Source organism: Apteryx rowi, unplaced genomic scaffold (genome assembly GCF_003343035.1).
Source record: "Apteryx rowi isolate R43461 unplaced genomic scaffold, aptRow1 scaffold_28, whole genome shotgun sequence".
Classification (NCBI taxonomy): domain Eukaryota; kingdom Metazoa; phylum Chordata; class Aves; order Apterygiformes; family Apterygidae; genus Apteryx; species Apteryx rowi.
The window spans coordinates 4098381-4119706 of NW_020449196.1; positions in this window are offsets into that span (position 1 = coordinate 4098381).

Genomic DNA, 21326 nt, shown 5'->3' on the forward strand with positions numbered 1-21326 from the left:
TGTTAATATATCACAGCAGACATGGAGTGCACCTGCCTCACTTTCTCTCTGCAATTTCCATAGCACAGAAACAGGTCTTGGAACTTGCTTTCTAAGCTCTGTCCCACAGTTTAGTTTGCTCCTACCTTTTCTTGTTGCAGTTCACTGATGTCAGAAATGTAATAGATTGTTGCTGCTGCTTTGTATTACTTCTGTTTCCAGGTGGCCCAGGACACTCTGTGTCACCATGCTCCGAGGGTGCTTTAAGGTGCACTGAACTTTGACATACGTTGATTCGTGAAGAAGCTGCTTGAAGTACTGATGCACTGTCTAAATAAAATAAGAAGCAGAACTGGTTAGATGAACACAAGGCACCTTCCTGCATCTCCAAAACATAGTTTTTCCCTGTGGGGCTGTTTGATGAAGTTACTTTCAAAAGATAACAAATGTAAAAATAAAACAAATGCTGTAGGTAAGCCAGACGTCTTTTGGGTGGCTCATTCATGCCAGGAATTTCCAGCATATAATGAAAGTGAGAATAGCTGAAGGCCGCTAGGGCACACAATACATCACATTGCTACAGTCCTATGCAACCTAGTTGTGATGTTCCATCTACTTGAACTGTATTAGCCATTTCATCATTTTATAACATCTGGCAAAAGACCAACATATATTTTATCTGTGCATTCTTACAGATATAGCAGATTGAACTAGACTAAATGTAAAAAGTGTGCATTATAGAGATGCATGCAATTGTGCACATTATTACACACTGGAAATACTACTAGGGCATTTGCATACGTAAAGCTTTTTTTGCTGCACAGAGCTTTCACACATACTTGAGTTTGTTTCATACTTCAGATTATTCCCCTAAATGGCATACTGCCACATGCAGCTAAACAATCTGCTGGATCAGTCATACAATTGCATTTTTACACGTTTTTTACACATGCGCCTACCAAAAATATCAGAGCCTGCATGTAGCTTTATTCTTTAGAAGTCTTATTCCACTCCACAGACTTCAGCCCCAGTTGGCACAACACAGGCTTAGTGCATGTGGAAAGCATTGGCAAAAAGAAAGCACAAAATATACTTAAGCTAGCAAACAAACAAAACCAGATTGGCTGACATCCAATTTGAACTGTAATTAAATAAACCTCTATTACTTTTATTCACTTGGACAATGCAAATAATTAATTAAAAGAAAGAAGCAAAAAGCTACCAGAATTTTCATCTAAAGCTTATCTTTAGAGACTTGTTAACAATCAGATGCTAATGTACGAATCACGATTTTAATTTGTGATGATGATTAAGGTGAATGTGTACTCATTTTAAGGACTTACCTCTCATTGCTAAAGTAAAACTGACCGGTAATATAACATAATGCATATTAAAAATAAGCCTTTTTTCTAATGGTAGGAAAGATTTTTAAATTGCTGTTAACAAAACACTCATCTCTCAAATGMTTTAAAGGGCATTTTTTAAACAGGTCCTGAATTATACAAATAAACAGATGTTATTTTACCTGCAGTAGTATTAATTGTCAACTCCGTTTGCAGACTATATTCTCAAAACAACATAATTATCATTATGTTGTTTACTCAGCTAGTAAATACATCAGCAAGCTGTTTATTTTAAGAACACTTCATTAACCTAATGGGGTCCTGGTCTGAATGAGATGGCTTATCTGCTCCAGCTAAGTTTTTCTTTGAGCATTGTAGTAGAGTATGCACCTAAAATATCAGTGGAATTTAACCTCCAGTTTAAACTAGAATTACATGGTTTACAGGATCAGAGCTAACTTTTAAAACAAGCCAGATAGACTGTTTTCTTGAGAGAGTTTCAACTGAACAAAACACATGTAGACAATTAGCCTAGCTTTAGAAGTTGGCCAAACCCAGAGAAGAGCTGGAAACATGCTCCTTAGTGTTTCTCATTAGAGACCGAATGACTGAAAGGATTTGATGGTAGAACAGCTGGTTCGCTGCTGGCCTTTCATCTCCGAGACCTGGGCATAATGTGCCCCAGACTCCCGGGAGCAGGAGTTAGGTGGAGTCAGAACAGCCCTAACTGCACATTGATTTTCATAGCATAGAAACAGTGCATAATTCACAGGGTGACAGAGCTGGCAACCTCYCTGTAGAAGAGGGGGGATAGGATGCAGGGGACTGCTCCTGGTGGGAAGGCAGGTCCTGCAGCAGCGGGCTATGCAGCACTTGGCCTAGCACTTCCCACGTTACYCCCGCCATGCCTCCGCACCCCTTGTCCACGCTTTGCATAAAAAGAGCATTACGGCATTTGCTAATCTGATCCAGTCTTGTTGGGACAACTTCTAAATTGCCTGAAAATAAATGTAGATTTCCTCTCCTCACAAATAAAAGATCTCAGCCCCAACCCAATCTGATAAAGCCACTTTAATTCACTACAATTCAGTTGGTTTTGTATTATAATCCCTTCAAGCACAGCTACATCTGCACATTAGTGAATGCAATCATCCTCCTCAGCATCGGGAGGGATTACATTTGAAGTGCAGTTTACTTCAGCAGTTTGCATGGAATTAATTGATATCCTACTATTTTTCAAAATGCTTTAATAAAAGAAGAGCTCAGTGCATGTAAGTCTGTGTATGTTCACTAACATTGGTGTGGTAATCAGATAAAACCTAGCCATATTAATAAAATAGTACAAAAGGAARCATTAAATGCTTAAATACAATGTGCATACTGTGATCTGATATGTTGATTTCCTCATACTTTTCACATACTACCTTGAATTTTGATATTAAGCCAATATTTCTCACACTCAAGGAAGCAAATCCAATTCCAATATCTAGTTTCCCTGTAATTTTTCTATTCCCAAAACCAGTACAATTTATACAGGAGGACAATTATGACACATTTTCTCAGAGGAACTGTTTTCTGGAGAATTCTTCACTCTAATTATATCTTTTTTTTTTTTTACCTGTATGCTTCAAACATTTCTGTATGAGTATGTTTCTTCATGTACATTAGTAGAGCCCACATTAGTCAAAGACCATCAAAACCCAGTTTCTTACAGATAAAACACCTCAGCTCTTGCATAAGGAGTACACAAAGTCTGAATCATTTTACATATATGCTAATTATTCTAGAGACAGTTTTCTCCTTTTCACAGTAAACTTATGGCTCTTGAAGCTGCATTCCCTAAGGACTCGCTTAAAGCACCTCTGCACGTGGTGTTGAAGCAGAAAATAAGCAAGGTGTCTACTTCCCTCTTACTCCTGTTTAATCTGATGACCATTTCATAGTTAGTGGTCTCGCAGAAACCCCAAACTATCCTTCATTATCCTCCACGGTTACATTCTACTTCTCAAATATTTATCTGCTCAGCTACACCTAATTACCCCCAATGTTGCCTCTTGGAGAAGGAACCACTATCAGGCTCTTTGGATCACTCTTCTCAATGTTGCTACATGAACGATGAAATTACAAATCTCCCAGTACTTATTTTCTTACAATTACAACATCTGGAGCCAGTTAATAACATAAGAATCACAAAAGAGGGAAAGTTTCTAGCCTTTGCGGTTGCCGAGAAAAGTATGTCAAATATACCCTGCAAGCCCACAAACCAGAAAATAAAGTTCTAATTTTATTTATTAAAAATATCGTTAATTTTCAGTACTTAGGGATGACAATACCATATGGCTTAAGCTCTCATGTTAGTGCAATCCTGATGCGTGGACTCATATGACGGACACGCAGCGGGGCGTTTGCTTGCCCAAGGAGCATTTTCTCGCGCTCGGGAGGATCTGCAGGGCAAGGCTACTGCCACGGAGCGTGTRCCCAGCTTTGCTGCCGCTCTCCTGCTCTGCTTTGCTGCGTGCCAGGCACGTCTCTGCCAACCTGCTGTGCCGGAGAAGTGCTGCTCCGGAGCACAAAAGCGAGAGCAGCGCCGCACTGCAAATGTGCGAAGTGCAAGTGATGTGGTGGGGAAGAACGAGCTGGACACCGAAAGAYGGAGTCACACACTCGGCAAGTGTGACTTCAAAGGGCTGTATTTCTCTAGAGTTTCCAGACAGCCATTTCCCACTGCAATACACCTATTGCTGCCATTCTCTGAGGTACTCACCTAAAACATTATATGTGTAATGTTAATGGATAAATCCATCCAAGATACCTCATGTAGTATGCAGGTGACACTCATTTTACTGTCCAAGATTCACATGGTTTTATAATTTGCTCAAAGACATATTAAATACAGGTTTATAACACATGACAAATGCCAGGAGGTACACAGCTACTTATTCATAAATCAGTTTTACATTGCAATGTTACCTACAGAGTTACACTCTGGAGTTAAAGGTTTTGAGAGAGATGTGTTACAGAAAAACTTCAAGAGACAACAGGCCCTTTTGGTTTATGTACAGGAAGGGTATGAACAGAAAAGRAGCTCTTGGAAAGCTTTGGAAACCTTTACCATGCAGCTTTTCATTATTTTTTCCATTTTTGAAATCTTACTCACTCGAGTAAAATGACTGCCACCTTCTCTTCAACTGTTTCTTTCAATCTGACAGGCAGCAACTTTCTGAGCCTGACTTGGTCACAGAGGGTTAGGAAAAACTGCTTTATGTTGTCCTTCCCCTCTCGTTCCTCTGTTTCTCTCCTTTTTCATCTTTCTTGTGAATTTAGAGAGCTTCCCACTTCTAAACTCTCACACTTTCAAAGTGTGACACAGAAGTTTAACACATCTAGCTTAATATTTCACAGAAAAGACTTTCTTTCTGAAATATTCCAGGTCAGCTTTACCACTGCCATGGGAAGCAATTTTTTTAGGTCCTGATTCTGTTAAGTACCAAGTATCCTCGAATCCTGGCATCAGGATTAATCCCTTCAGGTGGGATTATGGTTTCCCACCTGAAGCTGATACAATCAGAGGACAAATTCTGGTCCACTGCTGTCAACAGGAGTTGTAAAGAATCACCAAGGAGGAAATATTCATAAAATGGAAATGGAAATGGAGAAGAAACAGAGCGGAAGGGCTTCCAGCAATGCAATGGATGTTGCTCCACTGTGAGCGCCCCTTACGACAGTTTTTGTTTGTAACGAACAGCGGCTATTTCTCGAAGGGAGAGAAGAGGCCGGCTGCGGGCTAAAGCTGAGGGAGGCCTGGCTAGCGCGCAGCTGCTGCGCCCGCGTGCAGGAGCGAGCAGGTCCAGAGCGCAGGACGCAGAGGGCTGCAGGAGGAGGCTCGGCTTCCCGGCCGCGCCGGCCGAGCGGGGCCCGGAGGAGCGGAGCGGACTCCACCCTGCCTCTGCCAGGAGCGAGCGCTCCTTGTGCCTGCGCACCGGGCCAAGGGGATTCCTCGTCTCGGGAATCTGCGTCAAGCCCCTGTCTTCCTCGGACCCTAGCTCTCAGAGAACGGTCGCCCTCCTGCTCTTGTAAAACTCGTCCAGGGAATCAGCTCCGTGCCCTGCGCCCAGCCTGCGACCTCCGCCTCCTCCCCACGCGCTGCGCRCTGGGTCTCAGCCCTCCGCCACGCTCCCTGCCCCTGCCAGCCTCCTCCCTTTAGCCACGCGTTTCTCTAGCTGTCCTGCCTGTCCTCTCCAAACCTTAGCATTTGGTTTCAAATCTTTGTCCCCTGAAGTTGGAGCATTTCTGAAGAAATAGGCAAGAATTTGGCTTATAAACATTTTTAAGGAGTTAATAACTTGGAAGTTTTTCATGGGAACGGGAAAAGGCAAACCTGAAGTTATTCCTCTCCCTGCCAAATTTGCCGTCCCTTCTCCCAAGCAACAAAGCACCCAGCAGTTCTCCACCACACAGCTTTTCATATATTTTAATAGAGGCATTCTTTTTTATTTAACCTGTTTTTCAAGGATTTTCTTCCTTTTAGATCTAGAGATTAAAAAAGCATTAGGAAACTGCATTACTTTTTTAAGATGAAGACACAAAGATTTCAAACATCTGACCCATGATCTTTATTCTAGCGGTTTAGGACTGACCAGAGAAACTAAAGCTGTGCCACTACGTCATCTAATACAGCAAAAGTTGGGGAGGAGGGTTAGTATTTTCTCCACTATTTAGAGTGGCAATATCTTGTGCACTACATTCATGCATGCACAGAAAAAGTAGCAAGGCATCAGACATTCACACTTTATGAAGTGTGGACTGCATGAAGCTGGTTTTGCAGCAGAGACAGTAGGCACTTTGCACAATTCTGTAGAGAATGTAAAGTTGCTCTGATGGCATCCAGTAAAATAAAGGCATTTAATAAAATGCACTTCGTTTTCAAAAAAAAAAAAACCCACAAAACCACAAAACCTTGAAAATAATTAAGCAAAATATTAAAGCTGATCAAATATTTAGACTGAAAAATAAAGATAATGGAACATTAAAGCTGCAGGGTAATGCATTCACAACTTACAAATGTGAAAGTTAAGTACAGGTTTGCACTAAGATGCAGATTTTGCTAGCCTGATCACTGAAGAGCATTATTCCAGGAACAGTGCACCATACAGCTCTCATCTATTTTTTTATATTATTTTACATGTTAGATGGATAGAACAACTCACTAATATCAATTGGAAAGAAAGCCAGAAATTTCAGCTCTGGAGCAACTTGAGGAAGTTCCAAATAAGATTTTAAAATAAAGCAAACAAAAAAAAAAAGCATTTTTTTCCAGAAGAATGATTCCTTTCCCCCCCGTCTGCCACCCATCCATCTCCGCCAGAGGCCAACAACAGATGTTTCAGAAACCACACACTGGGCAGACACAGGATCATCTGTCCCTCCCTCCATAAAGGTCTCATCCAAAGGGAAAAATCAAGAGCATTTAGTTCAAAGAGCATTCTGGAACAGTAAGTAGCAAGTCTTCCATTTTAAATAGTTCTTACCTTTGAAAAGAAAAATATAAGTGGAATAATTTGAAATTTTCAAATACAGAAAATTCCATTACAACTGTAGAAGAGTCTAAAAGGTATTTTTGTCATAGACGCATTCATCTCAACCCCCTCATGGGAGTGTGTAATCTATGAACACAATTAATGCCGAAAAAGTATTTTTGTAGAATTAAGATAATTACAAATGTATCACAAAATAAAATCCTGCTGGAGAAGTAACATTTTATAGATTTAAGAAACAAATGAAATAGTTTCACCCCAAAACATATATTTTTCACCTTAAGTTGGCAAATATATGTTTTTCCAATTAAAATACAGATGTCCATTTCCCAAATATCTGTAACAAACACTTAACAGGAAATAGGATTTAAAAAAACAAACTACTTATTCAAGATTAATAGTAGCACTTAACAGAATGGATTTAGAGATCGAAATCGAGATGAAATCCTCACTGCAACCCCAGAGTTTAACACACGTCTTGGCTCGCTCTGAAGCGCGCGGAGAGCGGCCGTGCCCTCGGCTGGCGCAGGATCGCAGGGCCGGCGAGGCGGCTCGGCGCCGCCGCTCGGCTGTGGCCGCGGCGAGGCCAGGCCCAGCGCAGCTGCGGGTCCCCCGGGACCCTCGTCACGCGGCGAGGGCAGAGTTGCCTCAACCGCTTAGAGCCTGACTTTCTCAAACGGAGGCAAGGGGTGCTTTACCAATTAGTAGACGGCTTGATTTTGAAATGAAGCATTTTGGATTGGAAACGTGTTGTGGCTTGTAAATCTAAAAAGCACCTGATGCAAGCGGAAGAAAAGATCATGAAATCATTTCAGATGTCACTCGATAGCGTGGTGTGAACGCAGCACTGTGAAAGACAAAGTCCTAACCAAGTCCTAACCAACAAAAATATGTTTTCATATCAAGGAAAATATCTTGCCGTTAATAATGACCTGAGTGGCCGAAAGCGCAAGTAACTGAGGTAAGTGCTCACGCTCTGGTGCCAGACAGACTCCAAGCAGGCCAGCCCGGCACCAGCTGCAGCCTGGCTGATTTTGTTTGCTTGTTTGTTTTTCTTCCCATGAAGAGAGACAAAGGGAAAAGAAGTTATAGCAATTTCAGAGTGATGAAACAAAGTCACATGAAGACTTTTACATTTACAAGGAACAGGTGTCGACATGATCCTGGCAAAATTTCTTAGGCAAAAACAAACAGTGGAGATATAATTGAAATCTTAATTGTATTCCAGCTGTAGTGTTGAGTTCAAGATAATTAGGAGATCTTTTTTATAATTATTTGTGAACGGGACACATATTGGAGACATACCACAGTTCTGTTCCTTCCACATCCACAGATTCCGTTTATTCTGGAAAACCCAAGACTCAATATTTAGCATGAAACTGATGTATACTGATGTATATTTACAATTGATATCAACAAAATATTATTTAATCGCAAAAGACGTTCATCAGAATTGTCTTAGTCAGGGCCTATTGTCTCCTGTGGATGTGATGGCTTAAGATTACTGTGGTCCCTCACGTTACGGCGCGCAAAATTGCATGCGAGGTCACAGAGACCAAGGAGACAAAAGAAAACTCCCAGTGTACAATGATGAAATATTTCAAGCTAGGGAAAGTTTCTGGATTATGGAAATGCATTCTTTCTGGATACTTTTCCCCCCTCAAATCCTAGCCATCTTTAAAAGCAAGGTGACAGCTCTTATAAGAGAAATTTTTCTTCTTCTCTGCTGTGATTTGATTCAGATCTCCTTTCCAGTGACAGAGAGATTGCCAGACTGCGTAAGCCCGGAGCTCTCTACAGCAGGCAGTCCGCTAATGACTCAAAGGCTGGGTAAGACACAGAGAGAGGCACGTACAGAGGGAAAGCGAGAGGGACAACAGCACTGATTTAGCTGTCCAGACGTTTCATTAGCCCATCCGGGGGGCTGCGGGCCCCGCGCTCGCAGCCCGCCRACCCCGCGGCAGCAGCGCCCATCGGTCAGCCTCCGCGGGGCTGCACCATTGCTACGCCACTGCAAACCACGGGTCTCCAGAAAGCACAACAGGTGGAAACTCTAGGAGTGTTTTCAGTGATTTGTTTGAATGACTTACATTTTTGGTCAGCAAAGTTTGAAAACTTTTTTTCTTTTAACAGGAAGTTTCATTTTTTCTTTTTTCAGCATCAGCTGCAAAACTGCCTAAAGTCACAGCCACATGTCAAAATCCTGTCACCTACATTTAATGATTTCTATTTTCATTCCAAAAATCTCATCCATTTAACTTCCTCACTGCTTGGCTATTACTCCAGCATCTGCACTTCTAYATTTTATCAACGTCCCAATGAATTTCAGTGGAACAACTTCATGGTCACACACATACTGTAACACAACTATAATAACCAGTGTACTAGATGGACTTTGCTCCTTCAGAACTTCTTCTTCAGCAGAAGTAAAGAAACAATAAAGTAATTTCATATTTTTTCTGATTRTAGTTTTCCACTTCAAATTACTTTACCTGGGTTCATACCACGTATAGCCATGAACTTAAAATAACAAAGTTAATGGACCTTTGCCTTAGCAGTAAATCAGTTTTACAGGAGCTGTCACAGTATGGGCATTTTGAGAAAAAGGCGAGCATGAGACTCAGCTGAGTAGAACTGTAATAATTAAATTAGGTCCACTCTGCCCAAGCACYGTATTATTATTATTTGATAGGAGATGTTTGTAACGAGGGATGAAGTATTGACTCAACAGGCCAGACAGTCCTGGCAGAGCTCGAGCTATCTATAGCCTGTACTATATATAGCTAAAAAATGAAGCCTCATTCTGCAGTTCCCCTGCTGTACAGCTTCTTCCTAGAGAACAGCATTCTGGTCAGTTATGCTGGTAAATAACAGATCTCTAATTAATATCTTATATTCATTATCATGATTAAAAACAGTRTGCTAGCATACCAGATACTCAACCAAGACTAGGATTCTATTGCAGTAGGTGCTTTTGAAGCATCTTGGAAAAGTCAGTCTTGTCATGTCCTGTTGAATTTACAGAACAGATGGACATAAGCAAATTAAATTTGATCCTCTTGCCCAGGTCCCACAGTTGATACACACCGCTCGGGCAGGCAAGCAGACCMACACCGTGGGACAGGGACAAAAGCATTTGCTATGAACACTTATACCCATTCTTGGGAATACAGCTAACTTCATGCCTCAAGCCCATGAAGTCACTTCAAGCTTTTAACGATGCTGTGAATTGCTTGCTCCCAGATTTTTAAAGTAGCTTAACACAAAACTTACTTTTCTACTAGTAAAGACAGTTTTCAGCACTACCTGCAGCAGGAAGAAGAAAGATGGATTACAATTTTTATTGTTTTGTTAAAGGGTGTATGAACTCTTCTTTTGGACCAAGGCCTCTTTCTGGCCTCTAGGCCTATCTGTATATGGGAGGAGGTCTGCTTTCAGACTACTCTTTATACTTCATACAAAGTACAGCTTTGGTCAGCAAGATTTAAAAATAAGGAAGAATACCACACTCCTTAAAAGATTAGTGTACAAAACATTACAGTTGAATTATTGTTGTTACATAAATACTTGCAGCCAAGGAAAAAGGACATCCAAAAACTGAATTCAGGTGGATTGGTTTTTTAGAGACTATTATGATTTCTAAAACATGGACTGTGGAGTTAGCAAACAAGATAAGCAGAGTCTTAGTCAAAAGAGCAGATCATTGTCTGGAGAGCAAAAAGAAGTTATTTTGTTTTCTCCAAAAAAATATACCTAAATCTACCTTGCTCCATGGAAACAGTGTGCTGTAACCATACTCCACTCCATTCAGATAAAATGGATTATATACTATATTTTGAGATATTAGAAATATGGTGCCAGGAGATCAGAAAGGCAGAATGAGTGAAACAGGTACAGAGCAGAGCCAGGGCATGTACAAAAGGATCAAATTAAGTCTGCATATCCATTTCCTGATTTCACAATTTCAGAAATATTTTAAAAATAAAATGCGTATGTATATATGTTTGAGCATGGGTCTGAAGACTATGAAAGTCTTAATTAGTTAGGGCATTTCTCATAGGTCACCCAAAAGAGACAAAAATAATCCACAAAAAAACCAGCCAGAGCTAGGAGCCTGGAGCCTTTGCTTTAACTTGAAAGTTTCCATCAGAAGTGTACAAAGAATGTTTCTCGTCCCAGAAGGTGTCTCAGAGGGGCTGCAGATAGGCAAACACTAGGGAGAAGCCTAAAGAGCAAGGAGGAGACACAAATGGCACCAATTGAAGAGAGAAGAAAGAAGAAAGAAAGATATTAAACCCTCAACTACATTTTTGTGGGTCTGCCTTCCTTTTCACAGAAAAAGATGGTTTTTTCACAGTGAGTGGTTTAAAGGCTTCTTTCAGAAATTCCACATTGTCCTAAGGAGACTGCTCCTTTTAAAACTCTCAAAGGCTGGCTATTTTTCATTTTCCTTCAGCTACTTCCATTTTTATCATTCTGCCTTCTGGCTAGAAAAATGTACTTGGCAGCATTTGTCAGTTCCTGCAAACGCTGAATCTGGGGACCACCTTGTCCTCTACTAATGGAGAGATTTACCAAGGGCCACTGAACATCCACCAGCAGAGCGTGGGGTAAGATCTAAAGTGAATCGCACTAATTCAAGCAAACTACAAATATATACAATGTATACCACCACTTCAGGAAGTAATATTGTCATATGTTCCCTGATGTCTAGCGATAACAAAGAATGTGTAAAACAACTTCTTTATAAATGTTGTGATACCTTCACCTCTTTCCCTCTCCTGCCCTATGCAGCCATGATCCTGAAGGCTAAAGAAAGACAGGAAAGCAAACATGGAGGTGGTGTCTCCCAACTGAAAGCTCCCCGCTGGACCCTGTTAGGTTTTGTTTGCCATTGTTTATTATGGAGATAGGACTTGGGGCACCATTTTGGCCATGAAATTCATCCAAGCAAATCCAAAAAGGGAAAAAAAAGAATAAARGATTTCTAACTTTCTTTTTGATTCAGATATTCCACATGCTACAAAAAGAGGCTGTTCCTTTTATAGTTGTTTTCAAAGGCTGACTTTTCCATCTTCTTAATCTGACTTCATTTCACTCACTCAGCCTTCATGCTAGCTTTTAACCCTGCAATGTTTGTCAGATCCTACAGCCATCAGACCCACATTAAAAAGAAAAAAGTCCTTCTAGTATCTGATCTACCCATTGAGAAGAAGAAAGGAAAGATTATAGCAGGGGTGTTGTGGAGTAGAAGAAAAGAGAACAAATGGATTATTTTGTTTTAGCACATTTTTATACTATCTCCACATCTGAGGAAAAAAGTCTTTTCCATCCTTTTGGAGTCCCAGCTGTCTTCCTGATTCTCTYGGAAAGAAATCTATCCCGATACAGAGGAATTATGCACCACTTCGATCTCATATCTCCTTAGCTGAGAACTGAAGAAAGATTTCAGTGGTAACAGGGTCTTCTATAGACCTTGTGTGAAGTGACTTTACATCCCATTAGGGAACTATGCTGCAAACTTCAAATGCATCTACAGCATAAATGGCACTAAGATGTTTGTGTTTAAGAAGGAAATCAATAACATAATACTAATGTTTGAAAGTGCTTTAATTAACAATGCCTTTTACTTTTTACATTACTTTTCTTGGGAGTTCTCAGCTTTAAAGTACTGTTTTTATTTCTTTGCATTAAATTTCTTTTTATACATAAAAAGAAATGTTGCTCTATTTTAATAATTAAATGAGAAATGGTGATACGCTTATGCAAAAGTAAGAGTAAGGGAAAATCATGCCTGGGTTACTGGATATCCCTTGGAATCCTTCAGCCCTATGTAAAAGAGAGAGAGAAATGAAGAGCGATGCCTAGGGTGAAAAACACAGGTGACTTGCTTCCAGAATTACAAAGAGGATATGAACTGATAAATTGGCTAACAAGCAAATGTAAGCAGGAATTTGAGTTTGTGCAGCAACCAGTAGCCTAAGTATAAACTTGGGAACTGTTCACTTTTTGCAGAAGTGTGGCAAGGGTTGGATACAGACTGATACAGGATCCATTTTAGCTAAATTATCTTCTCTATTTAATCTACAGGATAAATAAAAATGATCACATCGTCTTTACCTCTCAGATACAACAAATTATCTTCCTCCTGTACTCCTTTTTCTCTGAGGCTGATATAAAGTTACCAGATGGGTCATAATGGAAACAATATCTTTGACCTCTTTGTACCTGAGCAAATGACCTCCTTTCAAGATGAATTTTCCAGAAAGCAGATAACTGAATTACCTGAGTGCTGATCCACTTCAAAGGGTCTCTTTATAGGAGGCATAATCAGATTCTAATGCTTTGATCAAGGGAATCTATCAACCTGCTTACTCGATCACAAACTCTACTATTTGCCATGAAAAGATAACTAATCAATTACAGAACATACATCTGCTCTGAGTAACGTTATTGATGACTTGATAGAAGGAATGTGCAGTACAAAGAATAAACCCCTAGGGAAAGCTGGCAGTGGTGGGGGACCAAGGAATTCAAGCTTGACAGGGGGTGGCCAGCCAAAAGGCAAGTTGCTAGTGATTAAGCAGGAGCATCTGTTGTGCACTCCCTTGGAATGGAACTTAACAGAAAAAGGAAGGGATTCTTGTTCAGATTTGGTTAGTTGGTTTCCTAGTACGGTCTTTCAGCACTAATTCTGCCACTCCTCCGATTCCGCCCCCTTGCCAGAGCAAGCCTAGTCAGCTTCCCAGCAGAACCTGGATGTTTCTGCTGGACTCGACTGAGGAACTACCCTACCGAGCTCCAGGGAGGCTCGTACAAGGGCAGAGTTTATTCACCCATCCTGTGCGACACGCACAGCTCAGAGTTTACAAAGTTTGTGTTATCTTTTCCCAAAGGTCCAGGGTCTTCTAGGCTTTTTCTCAAAGACCTACCTGAAGCGGATGTATTGCTCCTTCATGACTCTAGAGTGTCTATTTTTAGTATTTTAACTTTTAAGTGAGCAACAACAGAATGGAACTAAGTGATAGACAATATTCCAGCAACTCTGTTTTCAGCCTATTCTTTTGTTCTCTCCTAAATCTTTGCAAACTGCCACAGGTATTTTCCAGAAATGCTATTTCCACAAAATCAGATATTTCCTACCAGAAAGACATTGAGTTTTATATGACTGAGATGAAARTTATTAGATAAAAAGCATGTGAACCAAAACCGAGGAAACAGGATCAATTATTCAACCAGAAAARTTCTGAGTCCAAATGGGACTTCATTGTTAAGAAATGACACAGAAAGTTGCCAGGTATATCAGCTGCAATATACAAATCTTACTGTATCATGTGCTGCATGTTTTTGAGCTAACCCATTCCAGCAATCCACACGATAGGAAGCAGGCATCTCCAGTGCTGTCCTTGGAGACTTGATATCGATTCCTCTTCTCTCTCTCGGGTAGATTTACTTAGGGCTCAGGCAAATCAATCAACAACCGAATATGGATAAGAGTGTAAATCAGAGTATAGATATTTTGTGGAGGAAATAAAACAGAGGTGACCTAAAAAGGTATTTGGCAGTAATGAAGAATACAGATACAGACTGAATGTTCTTGTTTGCTCTCTTCTAAAATACAGACAACGTGGCATGAAGTAAAAAGGAAAAGCATAAATATAAAATCAATGAAAGAAAACATTTAACAAAACAGTTACTAAACCTATGGAACTCACTGTAAAATGACATATTTCTGTCTGAGATATTAAAGAGACTGTAAATATCTAATTCCTTTTTCAAAAACATCATACATAAATAGGTTATTATTAAAAAGGACATGAGTCCTCTGCTTATAAGCCAAGGTTAAAAAAAGGGTTACAAAAACACTTTTCCCTGTGGAAACAGGTTATTCTGCAAGGACTCAGCCCTGCTCCACTAAAATCCATGAGTCTTCCTATTGAGTTCAAAGAGTAGGATCATGTCATGAGAATATTTCTTGCAAAATCTTGTGCTCTCTCTAACACTAAATTTGATTGATGTCATGTCTGATTTTGTATGCCAATTTTTGTATTGTACTGTGGTATGAACCATACTGCTATTGAAATTAACCTCAGTTTCCATCTATATAATGCCAACTGTTTGTGACATTTGCAAGATATATGCATGTCTTGTTTTCTCTTTATCTTCAAAAGGTTTCATATAAACGCTGTAAATCTGAGATGTATTTTTATATAACCTGCCTTCCTTCTTTCTCCTAAATATCTTGCATGCTTTTGGATTCTTATGTTGAAAACATTGCAAGTGAGAAATTAAAAGACCAGCATGAATAGTTAAAATCCAGTATAATAGTTCACATAAGTAATCACACTAGACTGTAGTCATGACAAAATTCAAATGTAATACTACATCTATCTGCTAACAAGAATCTCAGAGAATCTTTTCATGTGTTCAGACACACGTGAAATCTGTGCCAGAGGAGAAAATTTAACCTGTATTTTCTCAGTCCCATACTATTGCCTTGGTCTATCATTCTTTATATGACATTTCATTAACTAAATTTGAGAAATTCAAAACATCCTTGTTTAGCAGTGTTTTACAATTCTTGACAGAGTTATGCCCAGCCCACAGTTGTCCTCCTTTCATTGGCGAGTAATGTGATTCACAAGAAAAAGCATATATAATTGCAAGTTAAAATATAAAAAGTGTTATTCTTTGAACTCTAAAATAGACTTGAAGCTAAAGCTGGAAAGAATCTGAGGAAAAAATTTTGAAAGCTTCAGAACACTGAAAAAAAAGGATTGCAAGGGCAGTCATCTTTGCAACCTTATCTACTCTAAATAATCTCATGAACTCTAAATAACCTCAAAGATTCAAATGCTTGTCTATTCAAAACTTCATGTTTTCCCATATCCATTTAAAATGAAAGGGGCTTTTTTTTGATTAAGCTCAGTGGAATTAGGTCAAACTTCAAGATTAAATTTTATTACTTTGCCTTTGTTTAATGCTTCAATGGCCAGTCATGAGCTAACTTGATCTCTCTCAACCAAGTCAAGAGCTGACTGGGCAGAGGTGAAGAAAGTCTGCAGAAAAGAATCGCCTCCCATTTTGGCCTTGAATCATAAGCATTTGCAGGAGGCAGAGAAATAAAGTATCTGAGGTGGGGACAAAATTTTGCTGAATCACTCAGGTAAGTGCCTCAGCCTGAGACCCTCCTGCCATGAAAGGTTGCAAATCTTTTGTGGAGGGTAGCCCTCATAAACGCTGGCTACAACAGCTGAAGTTCAATGGCAGTAATAACTGTCCACAGGTTTCTAAACAATCCAGCAATGTATGTGCACCTCTTATTCCTTCTCACATTTTGAATCTATGTTTAGTTGTTTATTATATTTCATTTTATTTTATTTTCAAGACAGAGGAAATCTATAATCCAATAGCAGAATTAACAGCATTACAAGAAAGGAAAAAAAGCACTAGTCATTCAAATTCAGTTTTTATGCACCATGCCAAAATAGGCTGACATTAAAAGCAATAGCGGTGCACTGAATGAATTGTAAGATTTGTTTTTATCTTTCTTATTGAACAGATTCCTGCAGTTTACTTTTTTGAGCATCTTACGGCATCTTTGGATCAGCCAACAAAGAAAYTCCTTTTGGACACAGCATGTGGTCAAATGAAGATCCTGTTCAAAGTGACATGAAATCAGAAATATTGGCTATATAACAGGTATTGTCTTTTTCTATACCTCTGTTCTTCATTGTCAGTAGTTGCCATAACTGAAGAGACACACTCACAAAGAAGTAAGAAATGTTCAAAGTGGGCAACAGATGCTTTATTAGAAGGCAAACCTTTCTCTTTTCTCTATTCATTTTATCCTAACACCAGCAGGTTTCCAAGGGGGAGAAAAAGCAGCTTTGATGCTTTTTTTCAACTGCTGGAATTTTTTAAAGAGGTCCTAATTTCAAATGCTCTAGTGGAGTCTGACTTAGTGCTCTTATGTTACAAAATATTTAATGCTTTAATAGTAGGATCATTACCAGTTCCTCTTTATATTTGCTGTTTTTTCTGATTATTAATTGGTCAGACAGTCCTAGCTATTGGTACTTACAGAATTCTCCTCCTCCAGAACCCAAACAATACTCCTCTTGGGTGGCAGGGAACTATGGAGGCCCTTTGACCTGAGTAGCCTGGGAACAGTTCCTGGGTTTGTTCCAGTGTCCTATATGAAAACACTTTTTACCTTCACGTGTATATGAAGCTTGGAATTTGAACACCTTAAAAAGACTTATTACACTGGTGCCTACTCAGACTAACTTCTTAATTGAAGTCAGTTGGAATTTTGCTCAAACACTGAATGCCGAACGGGACCCAAAGAAAAACAACCTCTAGATCCCAAGCTGGGGTGAATCAGCCACGTCGCACTGAAACCTGTTGGTATCCCACCTCAGTGCTCCAAATGCGAATGGCACAGGGTCAACAAAGCAGCATCCCTGGGGCTCAGTTTCACATAGAGACCACATTATACTGTGTTGAAAGTTTATAGACTTCACTGGAGTCGTTCCGGTGTAATTTGGAAAAATAGCAGGTGCAGCACATTCTTATATTCCATGCCAATGAACAGGGCTGAATAGGCATAAATAGGGCTTAATGCCTTTTTATGAAACCATGTAGGAGCCATGAGGACTGGATACGCATCTGYAGTGTGCGCGTTCTCCCCTTTATGAAAACACATAAACTGCCTTTCAGCATGGAAGTTTTGCTTATACCAGTAAAAGTATCAAAGCAACAACTGACCAACCATGACCCAAAGACATGAAAAAGATGAGATGCTAACAAAAGTTTGCAGGCTGCAGGGAGAATTACTAGCATATAATTTTGCATAGCACATCCCATTTGATATCACTCTAGAACTATGTTGTGAATGAACATTTTAATTAATTAATACCTGGTCAAGTTATATATTCTGTCCAATTGCTAATCAACAACTCAGGCTCAGATATTGCTCTCCATCAGCATAGCTTAATACGGTTCAAGAATGTAGAAACAGCAACAAGTAGAAATGGCATTTTTACTGCACATTTCTTCTTCTCGCAACCCCAACAAAGACTGTTTCCTTCCCCCTGACTTAACCTAGAAGGTTCCTTATCACAAGGAGAAGGGACTGAAAGAAGTTGTACTCCGAGGTGCATTTCCTCCTGGTCCTATTCACTTACGTGCTCTCTTGGTTGTCCTCCCTTTCTTAGGGGAACGGCAGGGCTACCAGAGCCAGCAAGGCCAATGCTAACTCTGGTTAACATTAAAGGAAAAGAGGTCACTGGCTTTTCAGACTGGTTTCTCTGTCTCCCTCTAGGAGCCCAGTGACTGCAGAACCAAAGCTTTATGAGGGCTACCTTGCACAAGTTAACCCACAGGTTAACCCTCTGTCCACACTTTTTAGGTAAGAGCACAATTTATCAGGTGATCAGTTTTTACTACATTATTATTATTAAGCATTCCCTCACCTTCCAAAAGCACAACTATGCAGTGAAAAATTAACTAGCAGTGGTAACTTTTAGAAATTCGCACAATGCTCAGGCTCAGCAAGTCTGTGACTCCTTGTAAAATAATCACCTTACAAAGTTGCATACTATCAGCATTGTTCTGAGTCTTCCAAATGCAAGTACAAGGGGCACTGTATTGCTAGAAAGCCATATACATATATATTTTATACAATACAGCAACACCAGTCCTGCACAGAGCTGTACAATTATCCAGAAGCTGAATTTCTTTTCAGCAAGGAAACAGTAAGAGTGACAATTAAAAACCTACAGCATACACAAAACTACAGCTTTCACTGACCATTACCAAAAATGATGATGACCATGACCATGGTCGTCATTACTTTATTTCCAAGGATATATTCATAATACTGAAGTATCCACTTCAGAGGAGCAGAATTTCTATTCTAGTTTTTATGCTCATAAAAAGGAATTAAAATGTCAGCATTTTCGCTCTTTCTTCATATTTTATGTATTAAGTTCAGTGTAAATATATCAGAACTAACACAGCAAATGAAAAAAAAAACTCCACTGAGTAGCACAAATAAAAGTAAATTATCTACACARCAGGACCATAAATTTCACTATTGGAAATGTAAATGTATTGAAAAGTGTCTTTATAAAGTAAGTGAATGAACTTCTAAAATTAAAATCAGGAAAGTCGGATGCTATGAGGAAAACAAAAATGGGRAGAAGGTCAAGAAAGATCAACAGAGTCCATTATCAAGCAATAAAGCTATTGGGTAGATGAACTGGATAGATTAACCTGTAACACCAAGGCTCATTCAGAATAGAAAAAAAGAAGTGATAATTTAAGAAGTGTGGGAGTGACACAAATGTACAGAAATTTCAGACATTGTCTTTTAAAATAGGATACTGCCGCTCATACCTAAATATATACATACAACACAAGATTCTGTTAAACATGGAGCTTCAGGCCAATATATATGGCTAGGGTTTGCTCAAGAGGGAACACAAAGCAGTCATCAGAAGAGGTGGCCAGTACAGTCTTGGATTTCTATCTTTCTGAAAATCAAGTTGTGTGTGCTTTCTATTCACTATGTCTCTACATTTCTAGAAAATATTTTCATTAGACCAGCAGATCAAAACTGGAAAAGAGATTTCCTTTTTGCTCCCCTGTCACAGATAGATTCAGAAACTATTTGTTCTTATCAAAGGATTAAAAGCCAGCTTGACAAAATACAGTAGTATCTGTTGTCAGGATCAGCAGCCACTGCTACTGCTGCTTTAGATGATACAAAAACTTTGGGAAGCATTGACGTAATAAATGAGAGCTCTGAGGGAAAGAGGAGGTAAATATAATGTAAGGCAGTCCTTATGCAACAGAGAGCATGAAACATGGTGAAACTGCTGAACTCTTCCTCCTAATGGTTCAGTAATTCCTTCCGATGGAGAGGAAATAACATGGAACAAATTTTGGAAAGCAAATCCTGAGTGACAGAAAAGAAAGAAACGGCCAAGATGCAAGATGAGTACACAGCATGCAGAGAAAGTAAATAAAATGGAATTAAAAAAAAATAAAATCCATTAGGGTCAATATATGAAATCCTAGACCTAGTAAGTGGAACGGGAGATTTTTTTTTACYGACTTCAAAAAGGCCAGCATTTTTCCTGGTGTCTTTATTTGGATAAAAGAAGCCACAAAATCTCTAATATATGGAAGTGATGGAAACTTCATGTTAAATTCCAGCCACAGACATTCCACTCCTTCAACTGCTGTGCCTCAGTATTGAGAGTTTCCAAAAGGCATTCACAGGGTAAGAATTTACTCAGACAGAAGACGTCTGTTTACTTCAGGATTTGACTTTCTCTAGAAGTCTCCCATTTAGAGAACGGCATACTTAGTTTCTGATCTCATCTCTAAATGCATGGGCAAAAACCCACCTGCACATACAGAGAGAAGAGACATAGGCTACTACAGATATCGTGAGTGATCAAATCAAGCCCCAGGCAACTACTTCGTACTAGCAGATCTCCTCTCAGGACTGCCTGAAGTACTACACAGCCTCTTGCAGTTTTATCTAAAGGCTGGGGTTTGGAGGCACCCAGGAAGTAAAACATTAGACCTGAAATGCTAAAATTTCCAGGGAAATAACATTCATTTGAAGGAGGACAGAGGTATTTTCATCTGCTATCCACTGCTGAGAGCAAGCTTTTAGCACAGTGCCAAGGTCTAAGATCCTGAGAAAGCTAGGCCCTTGCACTTACTTGATCATCACCTATATCAAACAATTCAAACAAAAAGAACATCTCTCATGTAAATCTGTTCAGAAAAAGAACGGAAAGACCTGAAAAGGTTAAAAGCTAGAGCTTTCAGAGCTTTTATTCATACCAAGGAAAAAAAGAAACGGTGTTCAAAAGTTTTATTCCTAGGCCATTTTCAACATTTCTCATTTCAAAATCCTGCTTTTATAAGAGCACTCTTACTTTATTCAGAAAGTTCACAAATAAAGAGTTTCTTTYTCTTTCCCTGTACACACATGCGTGTGTCTGAGAATGACAGTAAGAAAGTGTAAGTCTTTCACGTGTTCTTTATGTACTCCCTTACCGCAAACAACATTGGAAGAGTCTGATGGGGTCAATTTAGGAAAGTTCTGTTACGTTCCAATTTTAAACCCTTCTCTGCCCTCCCCTCTCAATTAGGTCGTCACTTCAAACATCACAATAATTGTTATTATCTGGGTATTCAAATAATATGCTGGCAACTATATATGTGTATGTATCTATACACAAACACACACACAAAAACATACACATATATAGATCCAAATAAATAAACAATCAAATAATCCAGAGGAAATCTTTTCTGTGCATAAAGACTAGGCCAGATTACATTTAGTTGCATCCTGAATCCTTTTACTTCTTCTTCAATGAGCTACTGCTATGAGAATATATATTTCAACAGAATCTTTTTTAAAAAGTATCCCAGATATCTC